The 26,472-nt window shown below is 36.9% G+C and overlaps 16 non-coding genes across 16 annotated transcripts; all 16 read left to right on the top strand.

Annotated features, from left to right (window-relative positions):
* The first annotated feature begins 716 nt into the window (after window positions 1-716).
* Window positions 717-789, top strand: TRNAW-CCA (transfer RNA tryptophan (anticodon CCA)). The gene has a single exon. It is a non-coding gene; the product is annotated as a tRNA-Trp (tRNA).
* Window positions 790-2,007: 1,218 nt separating this feature from the next.
* On the top strand, window positions 2,008-2,080 carry TRNAR-CCG (transfer RNA arginine (anticodon CCG)). Its single transcript has one exon. It is a non-coding gene; the product is annotated as a tRNA-Arg (tRNA).
* A 2,512-nt stretch (window positions 2,081-4,592) lies between these two features.
* TRNAR-CCG (transfer RNA arginine (anticodon CCG)) lies at window positions 4,593-4,665 on the top strand. Its single transcript has one exon. It is a non-coding gene; the product is annotated as a tRNA-Arg (tRNA).
* Window positions 4,666-5,883: 1,218 nt separating this feature from the next.
* Window positions 5,884-5,956, top strand: TRNAR-CCG (transfer RNA arginine (anticodon CCG)). The gene has a single exon. It is a non-coding gene; the product is annotated as a tRNA-Arg (tRNA).
* A 2,512-nt stretch (window positions 5,957-8,468) lies between these two features.
* Window positions 8,469-8,541, top strand: TRNAR-CCG (transfer RNA arginine (anticodon CCG)). Its single transcript has one exon. It is a non-coding gene; the product is annotated as a tRNA-Arg (tRNA).
* Window positions 8,542-9,759: 1,218 nt separating this feature from the next.
* Window positions 9,760-9,832, top strand: TRNAR-CCG (transfer RNA arginine (anticodon CCG)). The gene has a single exon. It is a non-coding gene; the product is annotated as a tRNA-Arg (tRNA).
* Window positions 9,833-11,053: 1,221 nt separating this feature from the next.
* TRNAQ-CUG (transfer RNA glutamine (anticodon CUG)) lies at window positions 11,054-11,126 on the top strand. Its single transcript has one exon. It is a non-coding gene; the product is annotated as a tRNA-Gln (tRNA).
* Window positions 11,127-13,638: 2,512 nt separating this feature from the next.
* On the top strand, window positions 13,639-13,711 carry TRNAW-CCA (transfer RNA tryptophan (anticodon CCA)). Its single transcript has one exon. It is a non-coding gene; the product is annotated as a tRNA-Trp (tRNA).
* Window positions 13,712-16,223: 2,512 nt separating this feature from the next.
* TRNAW-CCA (transfer RNA tryptophan (anticodon CCA)) lies at window positions 16,224-16,296 on the top strand. Its single transcript has one exon. It is a non-coding gene; the product is annotated as a tRNA-Trp (tRNA).
* A 1,218-nt stretch (window positions 16,297-17,514) lies between these two features.
* TRNAR-CCG (transfer RNA arginine (anticodon CCG)) lies at window positions 17,515-17,587 on the top strand. Its single transcript has one exon. It is a non-coding gene; the product is annotated as a tRNA-Arg (tRNA).
* Window positions 17,588-18,808: 1,221 nt separating this feature from the next.
* On the top strand, window positions 18,809-18,881 carry TRNAQ-CUG (transfer RNA glutamine (anticodon CUG)). Its single transcript has one exon. It is a non-coding gene; the product is annotated as a tRNA-Gln (tRNA).
* A 1,219-nt stretch (window positions 18,882-20,100) lies between these two features.
* On the top strand, window positions 20,101-20,173 carry TRNAR-CCU (transfer RNA arginine (anticodon CCU)). The gene has a single exon. It is a non-coding gene; the product is annotated as a tRNA-Arg (tRNA).
* A 1,247-nt stretch (window positions 20,174-21,420) lies between these two features.
* On the top strand, window positions 21,421-21,493 carry TRNAQ-CUG (transfer RNA glutamine (anticodon CUG)). Its single transcript has one exon. It is a non-coding gene; the product is annotated as a tRNA-Gln (tRNA).
* A 1,219-nt stretch (window positions 21,494-22,712) lies between these two features.
* On the top strand, window positions 22,713-22,785 carry TRNAR-CCU (transfer RNA arginine (anticodon CCU)). The gene has a single exon. It is a non-coding gene; the product is annotated as a tRNA-Arg (tRNA).
* Window positions 22,786-24,030: 1,245 nt separating this feature from the next.
* TRNAQ-CUG (transfer RNA glutamine (anticodon CUG)) lies at window positions 24,031-24,103 on the top strand. Its single transcript has one exon. It is a non-coding gene; the product is annotated as a tRNA-Gln (tRNA).
* Window positions 24,104-25,322: 1,219 nt separating this feature from the next.
* Window positions 25,323-25,395, top strand: TRNAR-CCU (transfer RNA arginine (anticodon CCU)). Its single transcript has one exon. It is a non-coding gene; the product is annotated as a tRNA-Arg (tRNA).
* The last annotated feature ends 1,077 nt before the right edge of the window (window positions 25,396-26,472 follow it).

Genomic DNA, 26,472 nt, shown 5'->3' with positions numbered 1-26,472 from the left:
GAAAAGAGACATTAGATTGGTAACAGTGGTTCTGGAAGGTAGCGACACTTGCTACTGCTCGTGCTTCACATTTTACCATTTCTACAGGCACCAGCATCAGCAGTTATCAGTGAGGTCGTTAACTGAAGTCCATATCCAACTCCTCAAGAGAGGACTGACTCCAATAGTGAGATCATTCCTTCACTGTTTCACAACAATGGAAGTTATATTAAGCAAAAACAGATCTGGCACCTAGGAAAACACCTGAAACTTTTTAACCCTCCAAACATAGCCTGAATTACTTTTACTCCAAGACCAAAAAGACAACCAATGAAAGAACTGTCTATGGCCTTGAGACTTTGAAAACTATGAGTCCCTGACACCCAGATTGTCAACTTCATCAAATTTGTGAAAACTGTGATTTAATATATATATATATGGACAGCAGAGTGGATAATGAGTAATCTTGAGTTGCCTTCTATTGTTGGTTTCAGTTACTACTAAATTGCATTACATTGAGTCCCTATATCAGTCCATGGACTCCTTGATCTTCATGTTCTAGATCTACTACCTTGCAAGGAGCCCAATTGTCAACCTTATTAATATCTATCACCAAGGTACTGGTATGATTGTTTTAAAGGTTTCCCCTATTTTGTTACCATTGAATCCTAAATCTTACCTTGTCTTTGGTGGTGTTGCTGACAAAATGTTCTCAATTTCTACCAGTGAAAAGCTGAGGCCCAGTGGCCTAATGGATAAGGCATCAGCCTCCAGAGCTGGGGATTGTGGGTTCAAGTCCCACCTGGGTCGCTTGTCTTTATGTTCCCTCCATGTCTTTGAAAATCTTGCTTACAGTTTGTCTTGGATAATTTTAATACATGGTACTCCTTCAGTCAATTTGGCTTGATAGGAATCAGCCAAAATCATAACATTTCCATAATATATGAACCTTTCACAAAGGACAGAGAAAACTGTGGGTTTGACAAGATGAAATGGCTGTCTGATATTACTATTTCAAGCTCCACATATGAAATATACATTAAACAAAGATAACCATGAAACATATATTTTTAATTTCTCTCCATTTAACAGTAGTCATGTGTGGGAAGTTGGATTTAATTCATGTCCAATATTTATCCTCAAAATTGAAATGAATCAAAAATCCTTATTTCAGACTAATCCCATCCTAGGAAAGTTCTATTGCACCTTCACTATTTTACCACCCTGAAGGTTATTTTAAGGGACGTTAGAAACGTTCAAAACCTAATCTATGATGTAATATTCTTCACAAATTTTAAAAAACACCCTTATCAGGAAAAGAGACATTAGATTGGTAACAGTGGTTCTGGAAGGTAGCGACACTTGCTACTGCTCGTGCTTCACATTTTACCATTTCTACAGGCACCAGCATCAGCAGTTATCAGTGAGGTCGTTAACTGAAGTCCATATCCAACTCCTCAAGAGAGGACTGACTCCAATAGTGAGATCATTCCTTCACTGTTTCACAACAATGGAAGTTATATTAAGCAAAAACAGATCTGGCACCTAGGAAAACACCTGAAACTTTTTAACCCTCCAAACATAGCCTGAATTACTTTTACTCCAAGACCAAAAAGACAACCAATGAAAGAACTGTCTATGGCCTTGAGACTTTGAAAACTATGAGTCCCTGACACCCAGATTGTCAACTTCATCAAATTTGTGAAAACTGTGATTTAATATATATATATGGACAGCAGAGTGGATAATGAGTATTCTTGAGTTGCCTTCTATTGTTGGTTTCAGTTACTACTAAATTGCATTACATAGAGTCCCTATATCAGTCCATGGACTCCTTGATCTTCATGTTCTAGATCTACTACCTTGCAAGGAGCCCAATTGTCAACCTTATTAATATCTATCACCAAGGTACTGGTATGATTGTTTTAAAGGTTTCCCCTATTTTGTTACCATTGAATCCTAAATCTTACCTTGTCTTTGGTGGTGTTGCTGACAAAATGTTCTCAATTTCTACCAGTGAAAAGCTGAGGCCCAGTGGCCTAATGGATAAGGCATCAGCCTCCGGAGCTGGGGATTGTGGGTTCAAGTCCCACCTGGGTCGCTTGTCTTTATGTTCCCTCCATGTCTTTGAAAATCTTGCTAACAGTTTGCCTTGGATAATTTTAATACATGGTACTCCTTCAGTCAATTTGGCTTGATAGGAATCAGCCAAAATCATAACATTTCCATAATATATGAAACTTTCACAAGGGACAGAGAAAACTGTTGATTTGACAAGATGAAATGGCTGTCTGATATTACTATTTCAAGCTCCACATATGAATTATACATTAAACAAAGATAACCATGAAACATATATTTTTAATTTCTCTCCATTTAACAGTAGTCATGTGTGGGAAGTTGGATTTAATTCATGTCCAATATTTATCCTCAAAATTGAAATGAATCAAAAATCCTTATTTCAGACTAATCCCATCCTAGGAAAGTTCTATTGCACCTTCACTATTTTACCACCCTGAAGGTTATTTTAAGGGACGTTAGAAACGTTCAAAACCTAATCTATGATGTAATATTCTTCACAAATTTTAAAAAACACCCTTATCAGGAAAAGAGACATTAGATTGTTAACAGTGGTTCTGGAAGGTAGCGACACTTGCTACTGCTCGTGCTTCACATTTTACCATTTCTACAGGCACCAGCATCAGCAGTTATCAGTGAGGTCGTTAACTGAAGTCCATATCCAACTCCTCAAGAGAGGACTGACTCCAATAGTGAGATCATTCCTTCACTGTTTCACAACAATGGAAGTTATATTAAGCAAAAACAGATCTGGCACCTAGGAAAACACCTGAAACTTTTTAACCCTCCAAACATAGCCTGAATTACTTTTACTCCAAGACCACAAAGACAAACAATGAAAGAACTGTCTACGGCCTTGAGACTTTGAAAACTATGAGTCCCTGACACCCAGATTGTCAACTTCATCAAATTTGTGAAAACTGTGATTTAATATATATATATGGACAGCAGAGTGGATAATGAGTAATCTTGAGTTGCCTTCTATTGTTGGTTTCATTTACTACTAAATTGCATTACATTGAGTCCCTATATCAGTCCATGGACTCCTTGATCTTCATGTTCTAGATCTACTACCTTGCAAGGAGCCCAATTGTCAACCTTATTAAAATCTATCACCAAGGTACTGTTATGATTGTTTTAAAGGTTTCCCCTATTTTGTTACCATTGAATCCTAAATCTTACCTTGTCTTTTGGTGGTGTTGCTGACAAAATGTTCTCAATTTCCACCAGTGAAAAGCTGAGGCCCAGTGGCCTAATGGATAAGGCATCAGCCTCCGGAGCTGGGGATTGTGGGTTAAAGTCTCACCTGGGTCGCTTGTCTTTATGGTCCCTCCATGTCTTTGAAAATCTTGCTTACAGTTTGTCTTGGATAATTTTAATACATGGTACTCCTTCAGTCAATTTGGCTTGATAGGAATCAGCCAAAATCATAACATTTCCATAATATATGAACCTTTCACAAAGGACAGAGAAAACTGTGGGTTTGACAAGATGAAATGGCTGTCTGATATTACTATTTCAAGCTCCACATATGAAATATACATTAAACAAAGATAACCATGAAACATATATTTTTAATTTCTCTCCATTTAACAGTAGTCATGTGTGGGAAGTTGGATTTAATTCATGTCCAATATTTATCCTCAAAATTGAAATGAATCAAAAATCCTTATTTCAGACTAATCCCATCCTAGGAAAGTTCTATTGCACCTTCACTATTTTACCACCCTGAAGGTTATTTTAAGGGACGTTAGAAACGTTCAAAACCTAATCTATGATGTAATATTCTTCACAAATTTTAAAAAACACCCTTATCAGGAAAAGAGACATTAGATTGGTAACAGTGGTTCTGGAAGGTAGCGACACTTGCTACTGCTCGTGCTTCACATTTTACCATTTCTACAGGCACCAGCATCAGCAGTTATCAGTGAGGTCGTTAACTGAAGTCCATATCCAACTCCTCAAGAGAGGACTGACTCCAATAGTGAGATCATTCCTTCACTGTTTCACAACAATGGAAGTTATATTAAGCAAAAACAGATCTGGCACCTAGGAAAACACCTGAAACTTTTTAACCCTCCAAACATAGCCTGAATTACTTTTACTCCAAGACCAAAAAGACAACCAATGAAAGAACTGTCTATGGCCTTGAGACTTTGAAAACTATGAGTCCCTGACACCCAGATTGTCAACTTCATCAAATTTGTGAAAACTGTGATTTAATATATATATATATGGACAGCAGAGTGGATAATGAGTAATCTTGAGTTGCCTTCTATTGTTGGTTTCATTTACTACTAAATTGCATTACATTGAGTCCCTATATCAGTCCATGGACTCCTTGATCTTCATGTTCTAGATCTACTACCTTGCAAGGAGCCCAATTGTCAACCTTATTAAAATCTATCACCAAGGTACTGTTATGATTGTTTTAAAGGTTTCCCCTATTTTGTTACCATTGAATCCTAAATCTTACCTTGTCTTTGGTGGTGTTGCTGACAAAATGTTCTCAATTTCTACCAGTGAAAAGCTGAGGCCCAGTGGCCTAATGGATAAGGCATCAGCCTCCGGAGCTGGGGATTGTGGGTTCAAGTCCCACCTGGGTCGCTTGTCTTTATGTTCCCTCCATGTCTTTGAAAATCTTGCTAACAGTTTGTCTTGGATAATTTTAATACATGGTACTCCTTCAGTCAATTTGGCTTGATAGGAATCAGCCAAAATCATAACATTTCCATAATATATGAAACTTTCACAAAGGACAGAGAAAACTGTTGATTTGACAAGATGAAATGGCTGTCTGATATTACTATTTCAAGCTCCACATATGAATTATACATTAAACAAAGATAACCATGAAACATATATTTTTAATTTCTCTCCATTTAACAGTAGTCATGTGTGGGAAGTTGGATTTAATTCATGTCCAATATTTATCCTCAAAATTGAAATGAATCAAAAATCCTTATTTCAGACTAATCCCATCCTAGGAAAGTTCTATTGCACCTTCACTATTTTACCACCCTGAAGGTTATTTTAAGGGACGTTAGAAACGTTCAAAACCTAATCTATGATGTAATATTCTTCACAAATTTTAAAAAACACCCTTATCAGGAAAAGAGACATTAGATTGGTAACAGTGGTTCTGGAAGGTAGCGACACTTGCTACTGCTCGTGCTTCACATTTTACCATTTCTACAGGCACCAGCATCAGCAGTTATCAGTGAGGTCATTAACTGAAGTCCATATCCAACTCCTCAAGAGAGGACTGACTCCAATAGTGAGATCATTCCTTCACTGTTTCACAACAATGGAAGTTATATTAAGCAAAAACAGATCTGGCACCTAGGAAAACACCTGAAACTTTTTAACCCTCCAAACATAGCCTGAATTACTTTTACTCCAAGACCAAAAAGACAACCAATGAAAGAACTGTCTACGGCCTTGAGACTTTGAAAACTATGAGTCCCTGACACCCAGATTGTCAACTTCATCAAATTTGTGAAAACTGTGATTTAATATATATATATGGACTGCAGAGTGGATAATGAGTAATCTTGAGTTGCCTTCTATTGTTGGTTTCATTTACTACTAAATTGCATTACATTGAGTCCCTATATCAGTCCATGGACTCCTTGATCTTCATGTTCTAGATCTACTACCTTGCAAGGAGCCCAATTGTCAACCTTATTAAAATCTATCACCAAGGTACTGTTATGATTGTTTTAAAGGTTTCCCCTATTTTGTTACCATTGAATCCTAAATCTTACCTTGTCTTTGGTGGTGTTGCTGACAAAATGTTCTCAATTTCTACCAGTGAAAAGCTGAGGCCCAGTGGCCTAATGGATAAGGCATCAGCCTCCGGAGCTGGGGATTGTGGGTTCAAGTCCCACCTGGGTCGCTTGTCTTTATGTTCCCTCCATGTCTTTGGAAATCTTGCTAACAGTTTGCCTTGGATAATTTTAATACATGGTACTCCTTCAGTCAATTTGGCTTGATAGGAATCAGCCAAAATCATAACATTTCCATAATATATGAAACTTTCACAAGGGACAGAGAAAACTGTTGATTTGACAAGATGAAATGGCTGTCTGATATTACTATTTCAAGCTCCACATATGAATTATACATTAAACAAAGATAACCATGAAACATATATTTTTAATTTCTCTCCATTTAACAGTAGTCATGTGTGGGAAGTTGGATTTAATTCATGTCCAATATTTATCCTCAAAATTGAAATGAATCAAAAATCCTTATTTCAGACTAATCCCATCCTAGGAAAGTTCTATTGCACCTTCACTATTTTACCACCCTGAAGGTTAGTTTAAGGGACGTTAGAAACGTTCAAAACCTAATCTATGATGTAATATTCTTCACAAATTTTAAAAAACACCCTTATCAGGAAAAGAGAAATAAGATTGGTAACAGTGGTTCTGGAAGGTAGCGATACTTGCTACTCCTCGTGCTTCACATTTTACCATTTCTACAGGCACCAGCATCAGCAGTTATCAGTGAGGTCATTAACTGAAGTCCATATCCAACTCCTCAAGAGAGGACTGACTCCAATAGTGAGATCATTCCTTCACTGTTTCACAACAATGGAAGTTATATTAAGCAAAAACAGATCTGGCACCTAGGAAAACACCTGAAACTTTTTAACCCTCCAAACATAGCCTGAATTACTTTTACTCCAAGACCAAAAAGACAACCAATGAAAGAACTGTCTACGGCCTTGAGACTTTGAAAACTATGAGTCCCTGACACCCAGATTGTCAACTTCATCAAATTTGTGAAAACTGTGATTTAATATATATATATGGACAGCAGAGTGGATAATGAGTAATCTTGAGTTGCCTTCTATTGTTGGTTTCATTTACTACTAAATTGCATTACATTGAGTCCCTATATCAGTCCATGGACTCCTTGATCTTCATGTTCTAGATCTACTACCTTGCAAGGAGCCCAATTGTCAACCTTATTAAAATCTATCACCAAGGTACTGTTATGATTGTTTTAAAGGTTTCCCCTATTTTGTTACCATTGAATCCTAAATCTTACCTTGTCTTTTGGTGGTGTTGCTGACAAAATGTTCTCAATTTCCACCAGTGAAAAGCTGAGGCCCAGTGGCCTAATGGATAAGGCATCAGCCTCCGGAGCTGGGGATTGTGGGTTAAAGTCTCACCTGGGTCGCTTGTCTTTATGGTCCCTCCATGTCTTTGAAAATCTTGCTTACAGTTTGTCTTGGATAATTTTAATACATGGTACTCCTTCAGTCAATTTGGCTTGATAGGAATCAGCCAAAATCATAACATTTCCATAATATATGAACCTTTCACAAAGGACAGAGAAAACTGTGGGTTTGACAAGATGAAATGGCTGTCTGATATTACTATTTCAAGCTCCACATATGAAATATACATTAAACAAAGATAACCATGAAACATATATTTTTAATTTCTCTCCATTTAACAGTAGTCATGTGTGGGAAGTTGGATTTAATTCATGTCCAATATTTATCCTCAAAATTGAAATGAATCAAAAATCCTTATTTCAGACTAATCCCATCCTAGGAAAGTTCTATTGCACCTTCACTATTTTACCACCCTGAAGGTTATTTTAAGGGACGTTAGAAACGTTCAAAACCTAATCTATGATGTAATATTCTTCACAAATTTTAAAAAACACCCTTATCAGGAAAAGAGACATTAGATTGGTAACAGTGGTTCTGGAAGGTAGCGACACTTGCTACTGCTCGTGCTTCACATTTTACCATTTCTACAGGCACCAGCATCAGCAGTTATCAGTGAGGTCGTTAACTGAAGTCCATATCCAACTCCTCAAGAGAGGACTGACTCCAATAGTGAGATCATTCCTTCACTGTTTCACAACAATGGAAGTTATATTAAGCAAAAACAGATCTGGCACCTAGGAAAACACCTGAAACTTTTTAACCCTCCAAACATAGCCTGAATTACTTTTACTCCAAGACCAAAAAGACAACCAATGAAAGAACTGTCTATGGCCTTGAGACTTTGAAAACTATGAGTCCCTGACACCCAGATTGTCAACTTCATCAAATTTGTGAAAACTGTGATTTAATATATATATATATGGACAGCAGAGTGGATAATGAGTAATCTTGAGTTGCCTTCTATTGTTGGTTTCATTTACTACTAAATTGCATTACATTGAGTCCCTATATCAGTCCATGGACTCCTTGATCTTCATGTTCTAGATCTACTACCTTGCAAGGAGCCCAATTGTCAACCTTATTAAAATCTATCACCAAGGTACTGTTATGATTGTTTTAAAGGTTTCCCCTATTTTGTTACCATTGAATCCTAAATCTTACCTTGTCTTTGGTGGTGTTGCTGACAAAATGTTCTCAATTTCTACCAGTGAAAAGCTGAGGCCCAGTGGCCTAATGGATAAGGCATCAGCCTCCGGAGCTGGGGATTGTGGGTTCAAGTCCCACCTGGGTCGCTTGTCTTTATGTTCCCTCCATGTCTTTGGAAATCTTGCTAACAGTTTGCCTTGGATAATTTTAATACATGGTACTCCTTCAGTCAATTTGGCTTGATAGGAATCAGCCAAAATCATAACATTTCCATAATATATGAAACTTTCACAAGGGACAGAGAAAACTGTTGATTTGACAAGATGAAATGGCTGTCTGATATTACTATTTCAAGCTCCACATATGAATTATACATTAAACAAAGATAACCATGAAACATATATTTTTAATTTCTCTCCATTTAACAGTAGTCATGTGTGGGAAGTTGGATTTAATTCATGTCCAATATTTATCCTCAAAATTGAAATGAATCAAAAATCCTTATTTCAGACTAATCCCATCCTAGGAAAGTTCTATTGCACCTTCACTATTTTACCACCCTGAAGGTTAGTTTAAGGGACGTTAGAAACGTTCAAAACCTAATCTATGATGTAATATTCTTCACAAATTTTAAAAAACACCCTTATCAGGAAAAGAGAAATAAGATTGGTAACAGTGGTTCTGGAAGGTAGCGATACTTGCTACTCCTCGTGCTTCACATTTTACCATTTCTACAGGCACCAGCATCAGCAGTTATCAGTGAGGTCATTAACTGAAGTCCATATCCAACTCCTCAAGAGAGGACTGACTCCAATAGTGAGATCATTCCTTCACTGTTTCACAACAATGGAAGTTATATTAAGCAAAAACAGATCTGGCACCTAGGAAAACACCTGAAACTTTTTAACCCTCCAAACATAGCCTGAATTACTTTTACTCCAAGACCAAAAAGACAACCAATGAAAGAACTGTCTACGGCCTTGAGACTTTGAAAACTATGAGTCCCTGACACCCAGATTGTCAACTTCATCAAATTTGTGAAAACTGTGATTTAATATATATATATGGACAGCAGAGTGGATAATGAGTAATCTTGAGTTGCCTTCTATTGTTGGTTTCATTTACTACTAAATTGCATTACATTGAGTCCCTATATCAGTCCATGGACTCCTTGATCTTCATGTTCTAGATCTACTACCTTGCAAGGAGCCCAATTGTCAACCTTATTAAAATCTATCACCAAGGTACTGTTATGATTGTTTTAAAGGTTTCCCCTATTTTGTTACCATTGAATCCTAAATCTTACCTTGTCTTTGGTGGTGTTGCTGACAAAATGTTCTCAATTTCTACCAGTGAAAAGCTGAGGCCCAGTGGCCTAATGGATAAGGCATCAGCCTCCGGAGCTGGGGATTGTGGGTTCAAGTCCCACCTGGGTCGCTTGTCTTTATGTTCCCTCCATGTCTTTGAAAATCTTGCTAACAGTTTGCCTTGGATAATTTTAATACATGGTACTCCTTCAGTCAATTTGGCTTGATAGGAATCAGCCAAAATCATAACATTTCCATAATATATGAAACTTTCACAAGGGACAGAGAAAACTGTTGATTTGACAAGATGAAATGGCTGTCTGATATTACTATTTCAAGCTCCACATATGAATTATACATTAAACAAAGATAACCATGAAACATATATTTTTAATTTCTCTCCATTTAACAGTAGTCATGTGTGGGAAGTTGGATTTAATTCATGTCCAATATTTATCCTCAAAATTGAAATGAATCAAAAATCCTTATTTCAGACTAATCCCATCCTAGGAAAGTTCTATTGCACCTTCACTATTTTACCACCCTGAAGGTTAGTTTAAGGGACGTTAGAAACGTTCAAAACCTAATCTATGATGTAATATTCTTCACAAATTTTAAAAAACACCCTTATCAGGAAAAGAGAAATAAGATTGGTAACAGTGGTTCTGGAAGGTAGCGATACTTGCTACTCCTCGTGCTTCACATTTTACCATTTCTACAGGCACCAGCATCAGCAGTTATCAGTGAGGTCGTTAACTGAAGTCCATATCCTACTCCTCAAGAGAGGACTGACTCCAATAGTGAGATCATTCCTTCACTGTTTCACAACAATGGAAGTTATATTAAGCAAAAACAGATCTGGCACCTAGGAAAACACCTGAAACTTTTTAACCCTCCAAAAATAGCCTGAATTACTTTTATTCCAAGACCACAAAGACAACCAATGAAAGAACTGTCTATGGCCTTGAGACTTTGAAAACTATGAGTCCCTGACACCCAGATAGTCAACTTCATCAAATTTGTGAAAACTGTGATTTAATATATATATATATGGACAGCAGAGTGGATAATGAGTAATCTTGAGTTGCCTTCTATTGTTGGTTTCATTTACTACTAAATTGCATTACATTGAGTCCCTATATCAGTCCATGGACTCCTTGATCTTCATGTTCTAGATCTACTACCTTGCAAGGAGCCCAATTGTCAACCTTATTAAAATCTATCACCAAGGTACTGTTATGATTGTTTTAAAGGTTTCCCCTATTTTGTTACCATTGAATCCTAAATCTTACCTTGTCTTTTGGTGGTGTTGCTGACAAAATGTTCTCAATTTGCACCAGTGAAAAGCTGAGGCCCAGTGGCCTAATGGATAAGGCATCAGCCTCTGGAGCTGGGGATTGTGGATTCAAGTCCCACCTGGGTCGCTTGTCTTTATGTTCCCTCCATGTCTTTGAAAATCTTGCTTACAGTTTGTCTTGGATAATTTTAATACATGGTACTCCTTCAGTCAATTTGGCTTGATAGGAATCAGCCAAAATCATAACATTTCCATAATATATGAACCTTTCACAAAGGACAGAGAAAACTGTGGGTTTGACTAGATGAAATGGCTGTCTGATATTACTATTTCAAGCTCCACATATGAAATATACATTAAACAAAGATAACCATGAAACATATATTTTAAATTTCTCTCCATTTAACAGTAGTCATGTGTGGGAAGTTGGATTTAATTCATGTCCAATATTTATCCTCAAAATTGAAATTAATCAAAAATCCTTATTTCAGACTAATCCCATCCTAGGAAAGTTCTATCGCACCTTCACTATTTTACCACCCTGAAGGTTATTTTAAGGGATGTTAGAAACGTTCAAAACCTAATCTATGATGTAATATTCTTCACAAATTTTAAAAAACACCCTTATCAGGAAAAGAGACATTAGATTGGTAACAGTGGTCCTGGAAGGTAGCAACACTTTCTAATGCTCGTGCTTCACATTTTACCATTTCTACAGGCACCAGCATCAGCAGTTATCAGTGAGGTCATTAACTGAAGTCCATATCCTACTCCTCAAGAGAGGACTGACTCCAATAGTGAGATCATTCCTTCACTGTTTCACAACAATGGAAGTTATATTAAGCAAAAACAGATCTGGCACCTAGGAAAACACCTGAAACTTTTTAACCCTCCAAACATAGCCTGAATTACTTTTACTCCAAGACCACAAAGACAAACAATGAAAGAACTGTCTACGGCCTTGAGACTTTGAAAACTATGAGTCCCTGACACCCAGATTGTCAACTTCATCAAATTTGTGAAAACTGTGATTTAATATATATATATGGACAGCAGAGTGGATAATGAGTAATCTTGAGTTGCCTTCTATTGTTGGTTTCATTTACTACTAAATTGCATTACATTGAGTCCCTATATCAGTCCATGGACTCCTTGATCTTCATGTTCTAGATCTACTACCTTGCAAGGAGCCCAATTGTCAACCTTATTAAAATCTATCACCAAGGTACTGTTATGATTGTTTTAAAGGTTTCCCCTATTTTGTTACCATTGAATCCTAAATCTTACCTTGTCTTTTGGTGGTGTTGCTGACAAAATGTTCTCAATTTCCACCAGTGAAAAGCTGAGGCCCAGTGGCCTAATGGATAAGGCATCAGCCTCCGGAGCTGGGGATTGTGGGTTAAAGTCTCACCTGGGTCGCTTGTCTTTATGGTCCCTCCATGTCTTTGAAAATCTTGCTTACAGTTTGTCTTGGATAATTTTAATACATGGTACTCCTTCAGTCAATTTGGCTTGATAGGAATCAGCCAAAATCATAACATTTCCATAATATATGAACCTTTCACAAAGGACAGAGAAAACTGTGGGTTTGACAAGATGAAATGGCTGTCTGATATTACTATTTCAAGCTCCACATATGAAATATACATTAAACAAAGATAACCATGAAACATATATTTTTAATTTCTCTCCATTTAACAGTAGTCATGTGTGGGAAGTTGGATTTAATTCATGTCCAATATTTATCCTCAAAATTGAAATGAATCAAAAATCCTTATTTCAGACTAATCCCATCCTAGGAAAGTTCTATTGCACCTTCACTATTTTACCACCCTGAAGGTTATTTTAAGGGACGTTAGAAACGTTCAAAACCTAATCTATGATGTAATATTCTTCACAAATTTTAAAAAACACCCTTATCAGGAAAAGAGACATTAGATTGGTAACAGTGGTTCTGGAAGGTAGCGACACTTGCTACTGCTCGTGCTTCACATTTTACCATTTCTACAGGCACCAGCATCAGCAGTTATCAGTGAGGTCGTTAACTGAAGTCCATATCCAACTCCTCAAGAGAGGACTGACTCCAATAGTGAGATCATTCCTTCACTGTTTCACAACAATGGAAGTTATATTAAGCAAAAACAGATCTGGCACCTAGGAAAACACCTGAAACTTTTTAACCCTCCAAACATAGCCTGAATTACTTTTACTCCAAGACCAAAAAGACAACCAATGAAAGAACTGTCTATGGCCTTGAGACTTTGAAAACTATGAGTCCCTGACACCCAGATTGTCAACTTCATCAAATTTGTGAAAACTGTGATTTAATATATATATATATGGACAGCAGAGTGGATAATGAGTAATCTTGAGTTGCCTTCTATTGTTGGTTTCATTTACTACTAAATTGCATTACATTGAGTCCCTATATCAGTCCATGGACTCCTTGATCTTCATGTTCTAGATCTACTACCTTGCAAGGAGCCCAATTGTCAACCTTATTAAAATCTATCACCAAGGTACTGTTATGATTGTTTTAAAGGTTTCCCCTATTTTGTTACCATTGAATCCTAAATCTTACCTTGTCTTTGGTGGTGTTGCTGACAAAATGTTCTCAATTTCTACCAGTGAAAAGCTGAGGCCCAGTGGCCTAATGGATAAGGCATCAGCCTCCAGAGCTGGGGATTGTGGGTTCAAGTCCCACCTGGGTCGCTTGTCTTTATGTTCCCTCCATGTCTTTGGAAATCTTGCTAACAGTTTGCCTTGGATAATTTTAATACATGGTACTCCTTCAGTCAATTTGGCTTGATAGGAATCAGCCAAAATCATAACATTTCCATAATATATGAAACTTTCACAAGGGACAGAGAAAACTGTTGATTTGACAAGATGAAATGGCTGTCTGATATTACTATTTCAAGCTCCACATATGAATTATACATTAAACAAAGATAACCATGAAACATATATTTTAAATTTCTCTCCATTTAACAGTAGTCATGTGTGGGAAGTTGGATTTAATTCATGTCCAATATTTATCCTCAAAATTGAAATTAATCAAAAATCCTTATTTCAGACTAATCCCATCCTAGGAAAGTTCTATCGCACCTTCACTATTTTACCACCCTGAAGGTTATTTTAAGGGATGTTAGAAACGTTCAAAACCTAATCTATGATGTAATATTCTTCACAAATTTTAAAAAACACCCTTATCAGGAAAAGAGACATTAGATTGGTAACAGTGGTCCTGGAAGGTAGCAACACTTTCTAATGCTCGTGCTTCACATTTTACCATTTCTACAGGCACCAGCATCAGCAGTTATCAGTGAGGTCATTAACTGAAGTCCATATCCTACTCCTCAAGAGAGGACTGACTCCAATAGTGAGATCATTCCTTCACTGTTTCACAACAATGGAAGTTATATTAAGCAAAAACAGATCTGGCACCTAGGAAAACACCTGAAACTTTTTAACCCTCCAAACATAGCCTGAATTACTTTTACTCCAAGACCACAAAGACAAACAATGAAAGAACTGTCTACGGCCTTGAGACTTTGAAAACTATGAGTCCCTGACACCCAGATTGTCAACTTCATCAAATTTGTGAAAACTGTGATTTAATATATATATATGGACAGCAGAGTGGATAATGAGTAATCTTGAGTTGCCTTCTATTGTTGGTTTCATTTACTACTAAATTGCATTACATTGAGTCCCTATATCAGTCCATGGACTCCTTGATCTTCATGTTCTAGATCTACTACCTTGCAAGGAGCCCAATTGTCAACCTTATTAAAATCTATCACCAAGGTACTGTTATGATTGTTTTAAAGGTTTCCCCTATTTTGTTACCATTGAATCCTAAATCTTACCTTGTCTTTTGGTGGTGTTGCTGACAAAATGTTCTCAATTTCCACCAGTGAAAAGCTGAGGCCCAGTGGCCTAATGGATAAGGCATCAGCCTCCGGAGCTGGGGATTGTGGGTTAAAGTCTCACCTGGGTCGCTTGTCTTTATGGTCCCTCCATGTCTTTGAAAATCTTGCTTACAGTTTGTCTTGGATAATTTTAATACATGGTACTCCTTCAGTCAATTTGGCTTGATAGGAATCAGCCAAAATCATAACATTTCCATAATATATGAACCTTTCACAAAGGACAGAGAAAACTGTGGGTTTGACAAGATGAAATGGCTGTCTGATATTACTATTTCAAGCTCCACATATGAAATATACATTAAACAAAGATAACCATGAAACATATATTTTTAATTTCTCTCCATTTAACAGTAGTCATGTGTGGGAAGTTGGATTTAATTCATGTCCAATATTTATCCTCAAAATTGAAATGAATCAAAAATCCTTATTTCAGACTAATCCCATCCTAGGAAAGTTCTATTGCACCTTCACTATTTTACCACCCTGAAGGTTATTTTAAGGGACGTTAGAAACGTTCAAAACCTAATCTATGATGTAATATTCTTCACAAATTTTAAAAAACACCCTTATCAGGAAAAGAGACATTAGATTGGTAACAGTGGTTCTGGAAGGTAGCGACACTTGCTACTGCTCGTGCTTCACATTTTACCATTTCTACAGGCACCAGCATCAGCAGTTATCAGTGAGGTCGTTAACTGAAGTCCATATCCAACTCCTCAAGAGAGGACTGACTCCAATAGTGAGATCATTCCTTCACTGTTTCACAACAATGGAAGTTATATTAAGCAAAAACAGATCTGGCACCTAGGAAAACACCTGAAACTTTTTAACCCTCCAAACATAGCCTGAATTACTTTTACTCCAAGACCAAAAAGACAACCAATGAAAGAACTGTCTATGGCCTTGAGACTTTGAAAACTATGAGTCCCTGACACCCAGATTGTCAACTTCATCAAATTTGTGAAAACTGTGATTTAATATATATATATATGGACAGCAGAGTGGATAATGAGTAATCTTGAGTTGCCTTCTATTGTTGGTTTCATTTACTACTAAATTGCATTACATTGAGTCCCTATATCAGTCCATGGACTCCTTGATCTTCATGTTCTAGATCTACTACCTTGCAAGGAGCCCAATTGTCAACCTTATTAAAATCTATCACCAAGGTACTGTTATGATTGTTTTAAAGGTTTCCCCTATTTTGTTACCATTGAATCCTAAATCTTACCTTGTCTTTGGTGGTGTTGCTGACAAAATGTTCTCAATTTCTACCAGTGAAAAGCTGAGGCCCAGTGGCCTAATGGATAAGGCATCAGCCTCCAGAGCTGGGGATTGTGGGTTCAAGTCCCACCTGGGTCGCTTGTCTTTATGTTCCCTCCATGTCTTTGGAAATCTTGCTAACAGTTTGCCTTGGATAATTTTAATACATGGTACTCCTTCAGTCAATTTGGCTTGATAGGAATCAGCCAAAATCATAACATTTCCATAATATATGAAACTTTCACAAGGGACAGAGAAAACTGTTGATTTGACAAGATGAAATGGCTGTCTGATATTACTATTTCAAGCTCCACATATGAATTATACATTAAACAAAGATAACCATGAAACATATATTTTTAATTTCTCTCCATTTAACAGTAGTCATGTGTGGGAAGTTGGATTTAATTCATGTCCAATATTTATCCTCAAAATTGAAATGAATCAAAAATCCTTATTTCAGACTAATCCCATCCTAGGAAAGTTCTATTGCACCTTCACTATTTTACCACCCTGAAGGTTAGTTTAAGGGACGTTAGAAACGTTCAAAACCTAATCTATGATGTAATATTCTTCACAAATTTTAAAAAACACCCTTATCAGGAAAAGAGAAATAAGATTGGTAACAGTGGTTCTGGAAGGTAGCGATACTTGCTACTCCTCGTGCTTCACATTTTACCATTTCTACAGGCACCAGCATCAGCAGTTATCAGTGAGGTCATTAACTGAAGTCCATATCCAACTCCTCAAGAGAGGACTGACTCCAATAGTGAGATCATTCCTTCACTGTTTCACAACAATGGAAGTTATATTAAGCAAAAACAGATCTGGCACCTAGGAAAACACCTGAAACTTTTTAACCCTCCAAACATAGCCTGAATTACTTTTACTCCAAGACCAAAAAGACAACCAATGAAAGAACTGTCTACGGCCTTGAGACTTTGAAAACTATGAGTCCCTGACACCCAGATTGTCAACTTCATCAAATTTGTGAAAACTGTGATTTAATATATATATATGGACAGCAGAGTGGATAATGAGTAATCTTGAGTTGCCTTCTATTGTTGGTTTCATTTACTACTAAATTGCATTACATTGAGTCCCTATATCAGTCCATGGACTCCTTGATCTTCATGTTCTAGATCTACTACCTTGCAAGGAGCCCAATTGTCAACCTTATTAAAATCTATCACCAAGGTACTGTTATGATTGTTTTAAAGGTTTCCCCTATTTTGTTACCATTGAATCCTAAATCTTACCTTGTCTTTGGTGGTGTTGCTGACAAAATGTTCTCAATTTCTACCAGTGAAAAGCTGAGGCCCAGTGGCCTAATGGATAAGGCATCAGCCTCCGGAGCTGGGGATTGTGGGTTCAAGTCCCACCTGGGTCGCTTGTCTTTATGTTCCCTCCATGTCTTTGAAAATCTTGCTAACAGTTTGCCTTGGATAATTTTAATACATGGTACTCCTTCAGTCAATTTGGCTTGATAGGAATCAGCCAAAATCATAACATTTCCATAATATATGAAACTTTCACAAGGGACAGAGAAAACTGTTGATTTGACAAGATGAAATGGCTGTCTGATATTACTATTTCAAGCTCCACATATGAATTATACATTAAACAAAGATAACCATGAAACATATATTTTTAATTTCTCTCCATTTAACAGTAGTCATGTGTGGGAAGTTGGATTTAATTCATGTCCAATATTTATCCTCAAAATTGAAATTAATCAAAAATCCTTATTTCAGACTAATCCCATCCTAGGAAAGTTCTATTGCACCTTCACTATTTTACCACCCTGAAGGTTAGTTTAAGGGACGTTAGAAACGTTCAAAACCTAATCTATGATGTAATATTCTTCACAAATTTTAAAAAACACCCTTATCAGGAAAAGAGAAATAAGATTGGTAACAGTGGTTCTGGAAGGTAGCGATACTTGCTACTCCTCGTGCTTCACATTTTACCATTTCTACAGGCACCAGCATCAGCAGTTATCAGTGAGGTCGTTAACTGAAGTCCATATCCTACTCCTCAAGAGAGGACTGACTCCAATAGTGAGATCATTCCTTCACTGTTTCACAACAATGGAAGTTATATTAAGCAAAAACAGATCTGGCACCTAGGAAAACACCTGAAACTTTTTAACCCTCCAAAAATAGCCTGAATTACTTTTATTCCAAGACCACAAAGACAACCAATGAAAGAACTGTCTATGGCCTTGAGACTTTGAAAACTATGAGTCCCTGACACCCAGATAGTCAACTTCATCAAATTTGTGAAAACTGTGATTTAATATATATATATATGGACAGCAGAGTGGATAATGAGTAATCTTGAGTTGCCTTCTATTGTTGGTTTCATTTACTACTAAATTGCATTACATTGAGTCCCTATATCAGTCCATGGACTCCTTGATCTTCATGTTCTAGATCTACTACCTTGCAAGGAGCCCAATTGTCAACCTTATTAAAATCTATCACCAAGGTACTGTTATGATTGTTTTAAAGGTTTCCCCTATTTTGTTACCATTGAATCCTAAATCTTACCTTGTCTTTTGGTGGTGTTGCTGACAAAATGTTCTCAATTTGCACCAGTGAAAAGCTGAGGCCCAGTGGCCTAATGGATAAGGCATCAGCCTCTGGAGCTGGGGATTGTGGATTCAAGTCCCACCTGGGTCGCTTGTCTTTATGTTCCCTCCATGTCTTTGAAAATCTTGCTTACAGTTTGTCTTGGATAATTTTAATACATGGTACTCCTTCAGTCAATTTGGCTTGATAGGAATCAGCCAAAATCATAACATTTCCATAATATATGAACCTTTCACAAAGGACAGAGAAAACTGTGGGTTTGACTAGATGAAATGGCTGTCTGATATTACTATTTCAAGCTCCACATATGAAATATACATTAAACAAAGATAACCATGAAACATATATTTTAAATTTCTCTCCATTTAACAGTAGTCATGTGTGGGAAGTTGGATTTAATTCATGTCCAATATTTATCCTCAAAATTGAAATTAATCAAAAATCCTTATTTCAGACTAATCCCATCCTAGGAAAGTTCTATCGCACCTTCACTATTTTACCACCCTGAAGGTTATTTTAAGGGATGTTAGAAACGTTCAAAACCTAATCTATGATGTAATATTCTTCACAAATTTTAAAAAACACCCTTATCAGGAAAAGAGACATTAGATTGGTAACAGTGGTCCTGGAAGGTAGCAACACTTTCTAATGCTCGTGCTTCACATTTTACCATTTCTACAGGCACCAGCATCAGCAGTTATCAGTGAGGTCATTAACTGAAGTCCATATCCTACTCCTCAAGAGAGGACTGACTCCAATAGTGAGATCATTCCTTCACTGTTTCACAACAATGGAAGTTATATTAAGCAAAAACAGATCTGGCACCTAGGAAAACACCTGAAACTTTTTAACCCTCCAAACATAGCCTGAATTACTTTTACTCCAAGACCAAAAAGACAACCAATGAAAGAACTGTCTATGGCCTTGAGACTTTGAAAACTATGAGTCCCTGACACCCAGATAGTCAACTTCATCAAATTTGTGAAAACTGTGATTTAATATATATATATGGACAGCAGAGTGGATAATGAGTAATCTTGAGTTGCCTTCTATTGTTGGTTTCAGTTACTACTAAATTGCATTACATAGAGTCCCTATATCAGTCCATGGACTCCTTGATCTTCATGTTCTAGATCTACTACCTTGCAAGGAGCCCAATTGTCAACCTTATTAATATCTATCACCAAGGTACTGGTATGATTGTTTTAAAGGTTTCCCCTATTTTGTTACCATTGAATCCTAAATCTTACCTTGTCTTTTGGTGGTGTTGCTGACAAAATGTTCTCAATTTCTACCAGTGAAAAGCTGAGGCCCAGTGGCCTAATGGATAAGGCATCAGCCTCCTGAGCTGGGGATTGTGGGTTCAAGTCCCACCTGGGTCGCTTGTTTTTATGTTCCCTCCATGTCTTTGAAAATCTTGCTTACAGTTTGTCTTGGATAATTTTAATACATGGTACTCCTTCAGTCAATTTGGCTTGATAGGAATCAGCCAAAATCATAACATTTCCATAATATATGAACCTTTCACAAAGGACAGAGAAAACTGTGGGTTTGACAAGATGAAATGGCTGTCTGATATTACTATTTCAAGCTCCACATATGAAATATACATTAAACAAAGATAACCATGAAACATATATTTTTAATTTCTCTCCATTTAACAGTAGTCATGTGTGGGAAGTTGGATTTAATTCATGTCCAATATTTATCCTCAAAATTGAAATTAATCAAAAATCCTTATTTCAGACTAATCCCATCCTAGGAAAGTTCTATCGCACCTTCACTATTTTACCACCCTGAAGGTTATTTTAAGGGATGTTAGAAACGTTCAAAACCTAATCTATGATGTAATATTCTTCACAAATTTTAAAAAACACCCTTATCAGGAAAAGAGACATTAGATTGGTAACAGTGGTTCTGGAAGGTAGCGACACTTGCTACTGCTCGTGCTTCACATTTTACCATTTCTACAGGCACCAGCATTTTACCATTTCTACAGGCACCAGCATCAGCAGTTATCAGTGAGGTCGTTAACTGAAGTCCATATCCTACTCCTCAAGAGAGGACTGACTCCAATAGTGAGATCATTCCTTCACTGTTTCACAACAATGGAAGTTATATTAAGCAAAAACAGATCTGGCACCTAGGAAAACACCTGAAACTTTTTAACCCTCCAAAAATAGCCTGAATTACTTTTATTCCAAGACCACAAAGACAACCAATGAAAGAACTGTCTATGGCCTTGAGACTTTGAAAACTATGAGTCCCTGACACCCAGATAGTCAACTTCATCAAATTTGTGAAAACTGTGATTTAATATATATATATATGGACAGCAGAGTGGATAATGAGTAATCTTGAGTTGCCTTCTATTGTTGGTTTCATTTACTACTAAATTGCATTACATTGAGTCCCTATATCAGTCCATGGACTCCTTGATCTTCATGTTCTAGATCTACTACCTTGCAAGGAGCCCAATTGTCAACCTTATTAAAATCTATCACCAAGGTACTGTTATGATTGTTTTAAAGGTTTCCCCTATTTTGTTACCATTGAATCCTAAATCTTACCTTGTCTTTTGGTGGTGTTGCTGACAAAATGTTCTCAATTTGCACCAGTGAAAAGCTGAGGCCCAGTGGCCTAATGGATAAGGCATCAGCCTCTGGAGCTGGGGATTGTGGATTCAAGTCCCACCTGGGTCGCTTGTCTTTATGTTCCCTCCATGTCTTTGAAAATCTTGCTTACAGTTTGTCTTGGATAATTTTAATACATGGTACTCCTTCAGTCAATTTGGCTTGATAGGAATCAGCCAAAATCATAACATTTCCATAATATATGAACCTTTCACAAAGGACAGAGAAAACTGTGGGTTTGACTAGATGAAATGGCTGTCTGATATTACTATTTCAAGCTCCACATATGAAATATACATTAAACAAAGATAACCATGAAACATATATTTTAAATTTCTCTCCATTTAACAGTAGTCATGTGTGGGAAGTTGGATTTAATTCATGTCCAATATTTATCCTCAAAATTGAAATTAATCAAAAATCCTTATTTCAGACTAATCCCATCCTAGGAAAGTTCTATCGCACCTTCACTATTTTACCACCCTGAAGGTTATTTTAAGGGATGTTAGAAACGTTCAAAACCTAATCTATGATGTAATATTCTTCACAAATTTTAAAAAACACCCTTATCAGGAAAAGAGACATTAGATTGGTAACAGTGGTCCTGGAAGGTAGCAACACTTTCTAATGCTCGTGCTTCACATTTTACCATTTCTACAGGCACCAGCATCAGCAGTTATCAGTGAGGTCATTAACTGAAGTCCATATCCTACTCCTCAAGAGAGGACTGACTCCAATAGTGAGATCATTCCTTCACTGTTTCACAACAATGGAAGTTATATTAAGCAAAAACAGATCTGGCACCTAGGAAAACACCTGAAACTTTTTAACCCTCCAAACATAGCCTGAATTACTTTTACTCCAAGACCAAAAAGACAACCAATGAAAGAACTGTCTATGGCCTTGAGACTTTGAAAACTATGAGTCCCTGACACCCAGATAGTCAACTTCATCAAATTTGTGAAAACTGTGATTTAATATATATATATGGACAGCAGAGTGGATAATGAGTAATCTTGAGTTGCCTTCTATTGTTGGTTTCAGTTACTACTAAATTGCATTACATAGAGTCCCTATATCAGTCCATGGACTCCTTGATCTTCATGTTCTAGATCTACTACCTTGCAAGGAGCCCAATTGTCAACCTTATTAATATCTATCACCAAGGTACTGGTATGATTGTTTTAAAGGTTTCCCCTATTTTGTTACCATTGAATCCTAAATCTTACCTTGTCTTTTGGTGGTGTTGCTGACAAAATGTTCTCAATTTCTACCAGTGAAAAGCTGAGGCCCAGTGGCCTAATGGATAAGGCATCAGCCTCCTGAGCTGGGGATTGTGGGTTCAAGTCCCACCTGGGTCGCTTGTTTTTATGTTCCCTCCATGTCTTTGAAAATCTTGCTTACAGTTTGTCTTGGATAATTTTAATACATGGTACTCCTTCAGTCAATTTGGCTTGATAGGAATCAGCCAAAATCATAACATTTCCATAATATATGAACCTTTCACAAAGGACAGAGAAAACTGTGGGTTTGACAAGATGAAATGGCTGTCTGATATTACTATTTCAAGCTCCACATATGAAATATACATTAAACAAAGATAACCATGAAACATATATTTTTAATTTCTCTCCATTTAACAGTAGTCATGTGTGGGAAGTTGGATTTAATTCATGTCCAATATTTATCCTCAAAATTGAAATTAATCAAAAATCCTTATTTCAGACTAATCCCATCCTAGGAAAGTTCTATCGCACCTTCACTATTTTACCACCCTGAAGGTTATTTTAAGGGATGTTAGAAACGTTCAAAACCTAATCTATGATGTAATATTCTTCACAAATTTTAAAAAACACCCTTATCAGGAAAAGAGACATTAGATTGGTAACAGTGGTTCTGGAAGGTAGCGACACTTGCTACTGCTCGTGCTTCACATTTTACCATTTCTACAGGCACCAGCATTTTACCATTTCTACAGGCACCAGCATCAGCAGTTATCAGTGAGGTCGTTAACTGAAGTCCATATCCTACTCCTCAAGAGAGGACTGACTCCAATAGTGAGATCATTCCTTCACTGTTTCACAACAATGGAAGTTATATTAAGCAAAAACAGATCTGGCACCTAGGAAAACACCTGAAACTTTTTAACCCTCCAAAAATAGCCTGAATTACTTTTACTCCAAGACCAAAAAGACAACCAATGAAAGAACTGTCTATGGCCTTGAGACTTTGAAAACTATGAGTCCCTGACACCCAGATAGTCAACTTCATCAAATTTGTGAAAACTGTGATTTAATATATATATATGGACAGCAGAGTGGATAATGAGTAATCTTGAGTTGCCTTCTATTGTTGGTTTCATTTACTACTAAATTGCATTACATAGAGTCCCTATATCAGTCCATGGACTCCTTGATCTTCATGTTCTAGATCTACTACCTTGCAAGGAGCCCAATTGTCAACCTTATTGAAATCTATCACCAAGGTACTGTTATGATTGTTTTAAAGGTTTCCCCTATTTTGTTACCATTGAATCCTAAATCTTACCTTGTCTTTTGGTGGTGTTGCTGACAAAATGTTCTCAATTTGCACCAGTGAAAAGCTGAGGCCCAGTGGCCTAATGGATAAGGCATCAGCCTCTGGAGCTGGGGATTGTGGATTCAAGTCCCACCTGGGTCGCTTGTCTTTATGTTCCCTCCATGTCTTTGAAAATCTTGCTTACAGTTTGTCTTGGATAATTTTAATACATGGTACTCCTTCAGTCAATTTGGCTTGATAGGAATCAGCCAAAATCATAACATTTCCATAATATATGAACCTTTCACAAAGGACAGAGAAAACTGTGGGTTTGACTAGATGAAATGGCTGTCTGATATTACTATTTCAAGCTCCACATATGAAATATACATTAAACAAAGATAACCATGAAACATATATTTTAAATTTCTCTCCATTTAACAGTAGTCATGTGTGGGAAGTTGGATTTAATTCATGTCCAATATTTATCCTCAAAATTGAAATTAATCAAAAATCCTTATTTCAGACTAATCCCATCCTAGGAAAGTTCTATCGCACCTTCACTATTTTACCACCCTGAAGGTTATTTTAAGGGATGTTAGAAACGTTCAAAACCTAATCTATGATGTAATATTCTTCACAAATTTTAAAAAACACCCTTATCAGGAAAAGAGACATTAGATTGGTAACAGTGGTCCTGGAAGGTAGCAACACTTTCTAATGCTCGTGCTTCACATTTTACCATTTCTACAGGCACCAGCATCAGCAGTTATCAGTGAGGTCATTAACTGAAGTCCATATCCTACTCCTCAAGAGAGGACTGACTCCAATAGTGAGATCATTCCTTCACTGTTTCACAACAATGGAAGTTATATTAAGCAAAAACAGATCTGGCACCTAGGAAAACACCTGAAACTTTTTAACCCTCCAAACATAGCCTGAATTACTTTTACTCCAAGACCAAAAAGACAACCAATGAAAGAACTGTCTATGGCCTTGAGACTTTGAAAACTATGAGTCCCTGACACCCAGATAGTCAACTTCATCAAATTTGTGAAAACTGTGATTTAATATATATATATGGACAGCAGAGTGGATAATGAGTAATCTTGAGTTGCCTTCTATTGTTGGTTTCAGTTACTACTAAATTGCATTACATAGAGTCCCTATATCAGTCCATGGACTCCTTGATCTTCATGTTCTAGATCTACTACCTTGCAAGGAGCCCAATTGTCAACCTTATTAATATCTATCACCAAGGTACTGGTATGATTGTTTTAAAGGTTTCCCCTATTTTGTTACCATTGAATCCTAAATCTTACCTTGTCTTTTGGTGGTGTTGCTGACAAAATGTTCTCAATTTCTACCAGTGAAAAGCTGAGGCCCAGTGGCCTAATGGATAAGGCATCAGCCTCCTGAGCTGGGGATTGTGGGTTCAAGTCCCACCTGGGTCGCTTGTTTTTATGTTCCCTCCATGTCTTTGAAAATCTTGCTTACAGTTTGTCTTGGATAATTTTAATACATGGTACTCCTTCAGTCAATTTGGCTTGATAGGAATCAGCCAAAATCATAACATTTCCATAATATATGAACCTTTCACAAAGGACAGAGAAAACTGTGGGTTTGACAAGATGAAATGGCTGTCTGATATTACTATTTCAAGCTCCACATATGAAATATACATTAAACAAAGATAACCATGAAACATATATTTTAAATTTCTCTCCATTTAACAGTAGTCATGTGTGGGAAGTTGGATTTAATTCATGTCCAATATTTATCCTCAAAATTGAAATTAATCAAAAATCCTTATTTCAGACTAATCCCATCCTAGGAAAGTTCTATCGCACCTTCACTATTTTACCACCCTGAAGGTTATTTTAAGGGATGTTAGAAACGTTCAAAACCTAATCTATGATGTAATATTCTTCACAAATTTTAAAAAACACCCTTATCAGGAAAAGAGACATTAGATTGGTAACAGTGGTTCTGGAAGGTAGCGACACTTGCTACTGCTCGTGCTTCACATTTTACCATTTCTACAGGCACCAGCATTTTACCATTTCTACAGGCACCAGCATCAGCAGTTATCAGTGAGGTCGTTAACTGAAGTCCATATCCTACTCCTCAAGAGAGGACTGACTCCAATAGTGAGATCATTCCTTCACTGTTTCACAACAATGGAAGTTATATTAAGCAAAAACAGATCTGGCACCTAGGAAAACACCTGAAACTTTTTAACCCTCCAAAAATAGCCTGAATTACTTTTACTCCAAGACCAAAAAGACAACCAATGAAAGAACTGTCTATGGCCTTGAGACTTTGAAAACTATGAGTCCCTGACACCCAGATAGTCAACTTCATCAAATTTGTGAAAACTGTGATTTAATATATATATATGGACAGCAGAGTGGATAATGAGTAATCTTGAGTTGCCTTCTATTGTTGGTTTCATTTACTACTAAATTGCATTACATAGAGTCCCTATATCAGTCCATGGACTCCTTGATCTTCATGTTCTAGATCTACTA

This window comes from Taudactylus pleione, unplaced genomic scaffold (assembly GCF_031769625.1).
Source record: "Taudactylus pleione unplaced genomic scaffold, aTauple2 ptg000905l, whole genome shotgun sequence".
NCBI lineage: Eukaryota > Metazoa > Chordata > Amphibia > Anura > Myobatrachidae > Taudactylus > Taudactylus pleione.
This window is presented reverse-complemented; position numbering and strand designations above follow the sequence as displayed.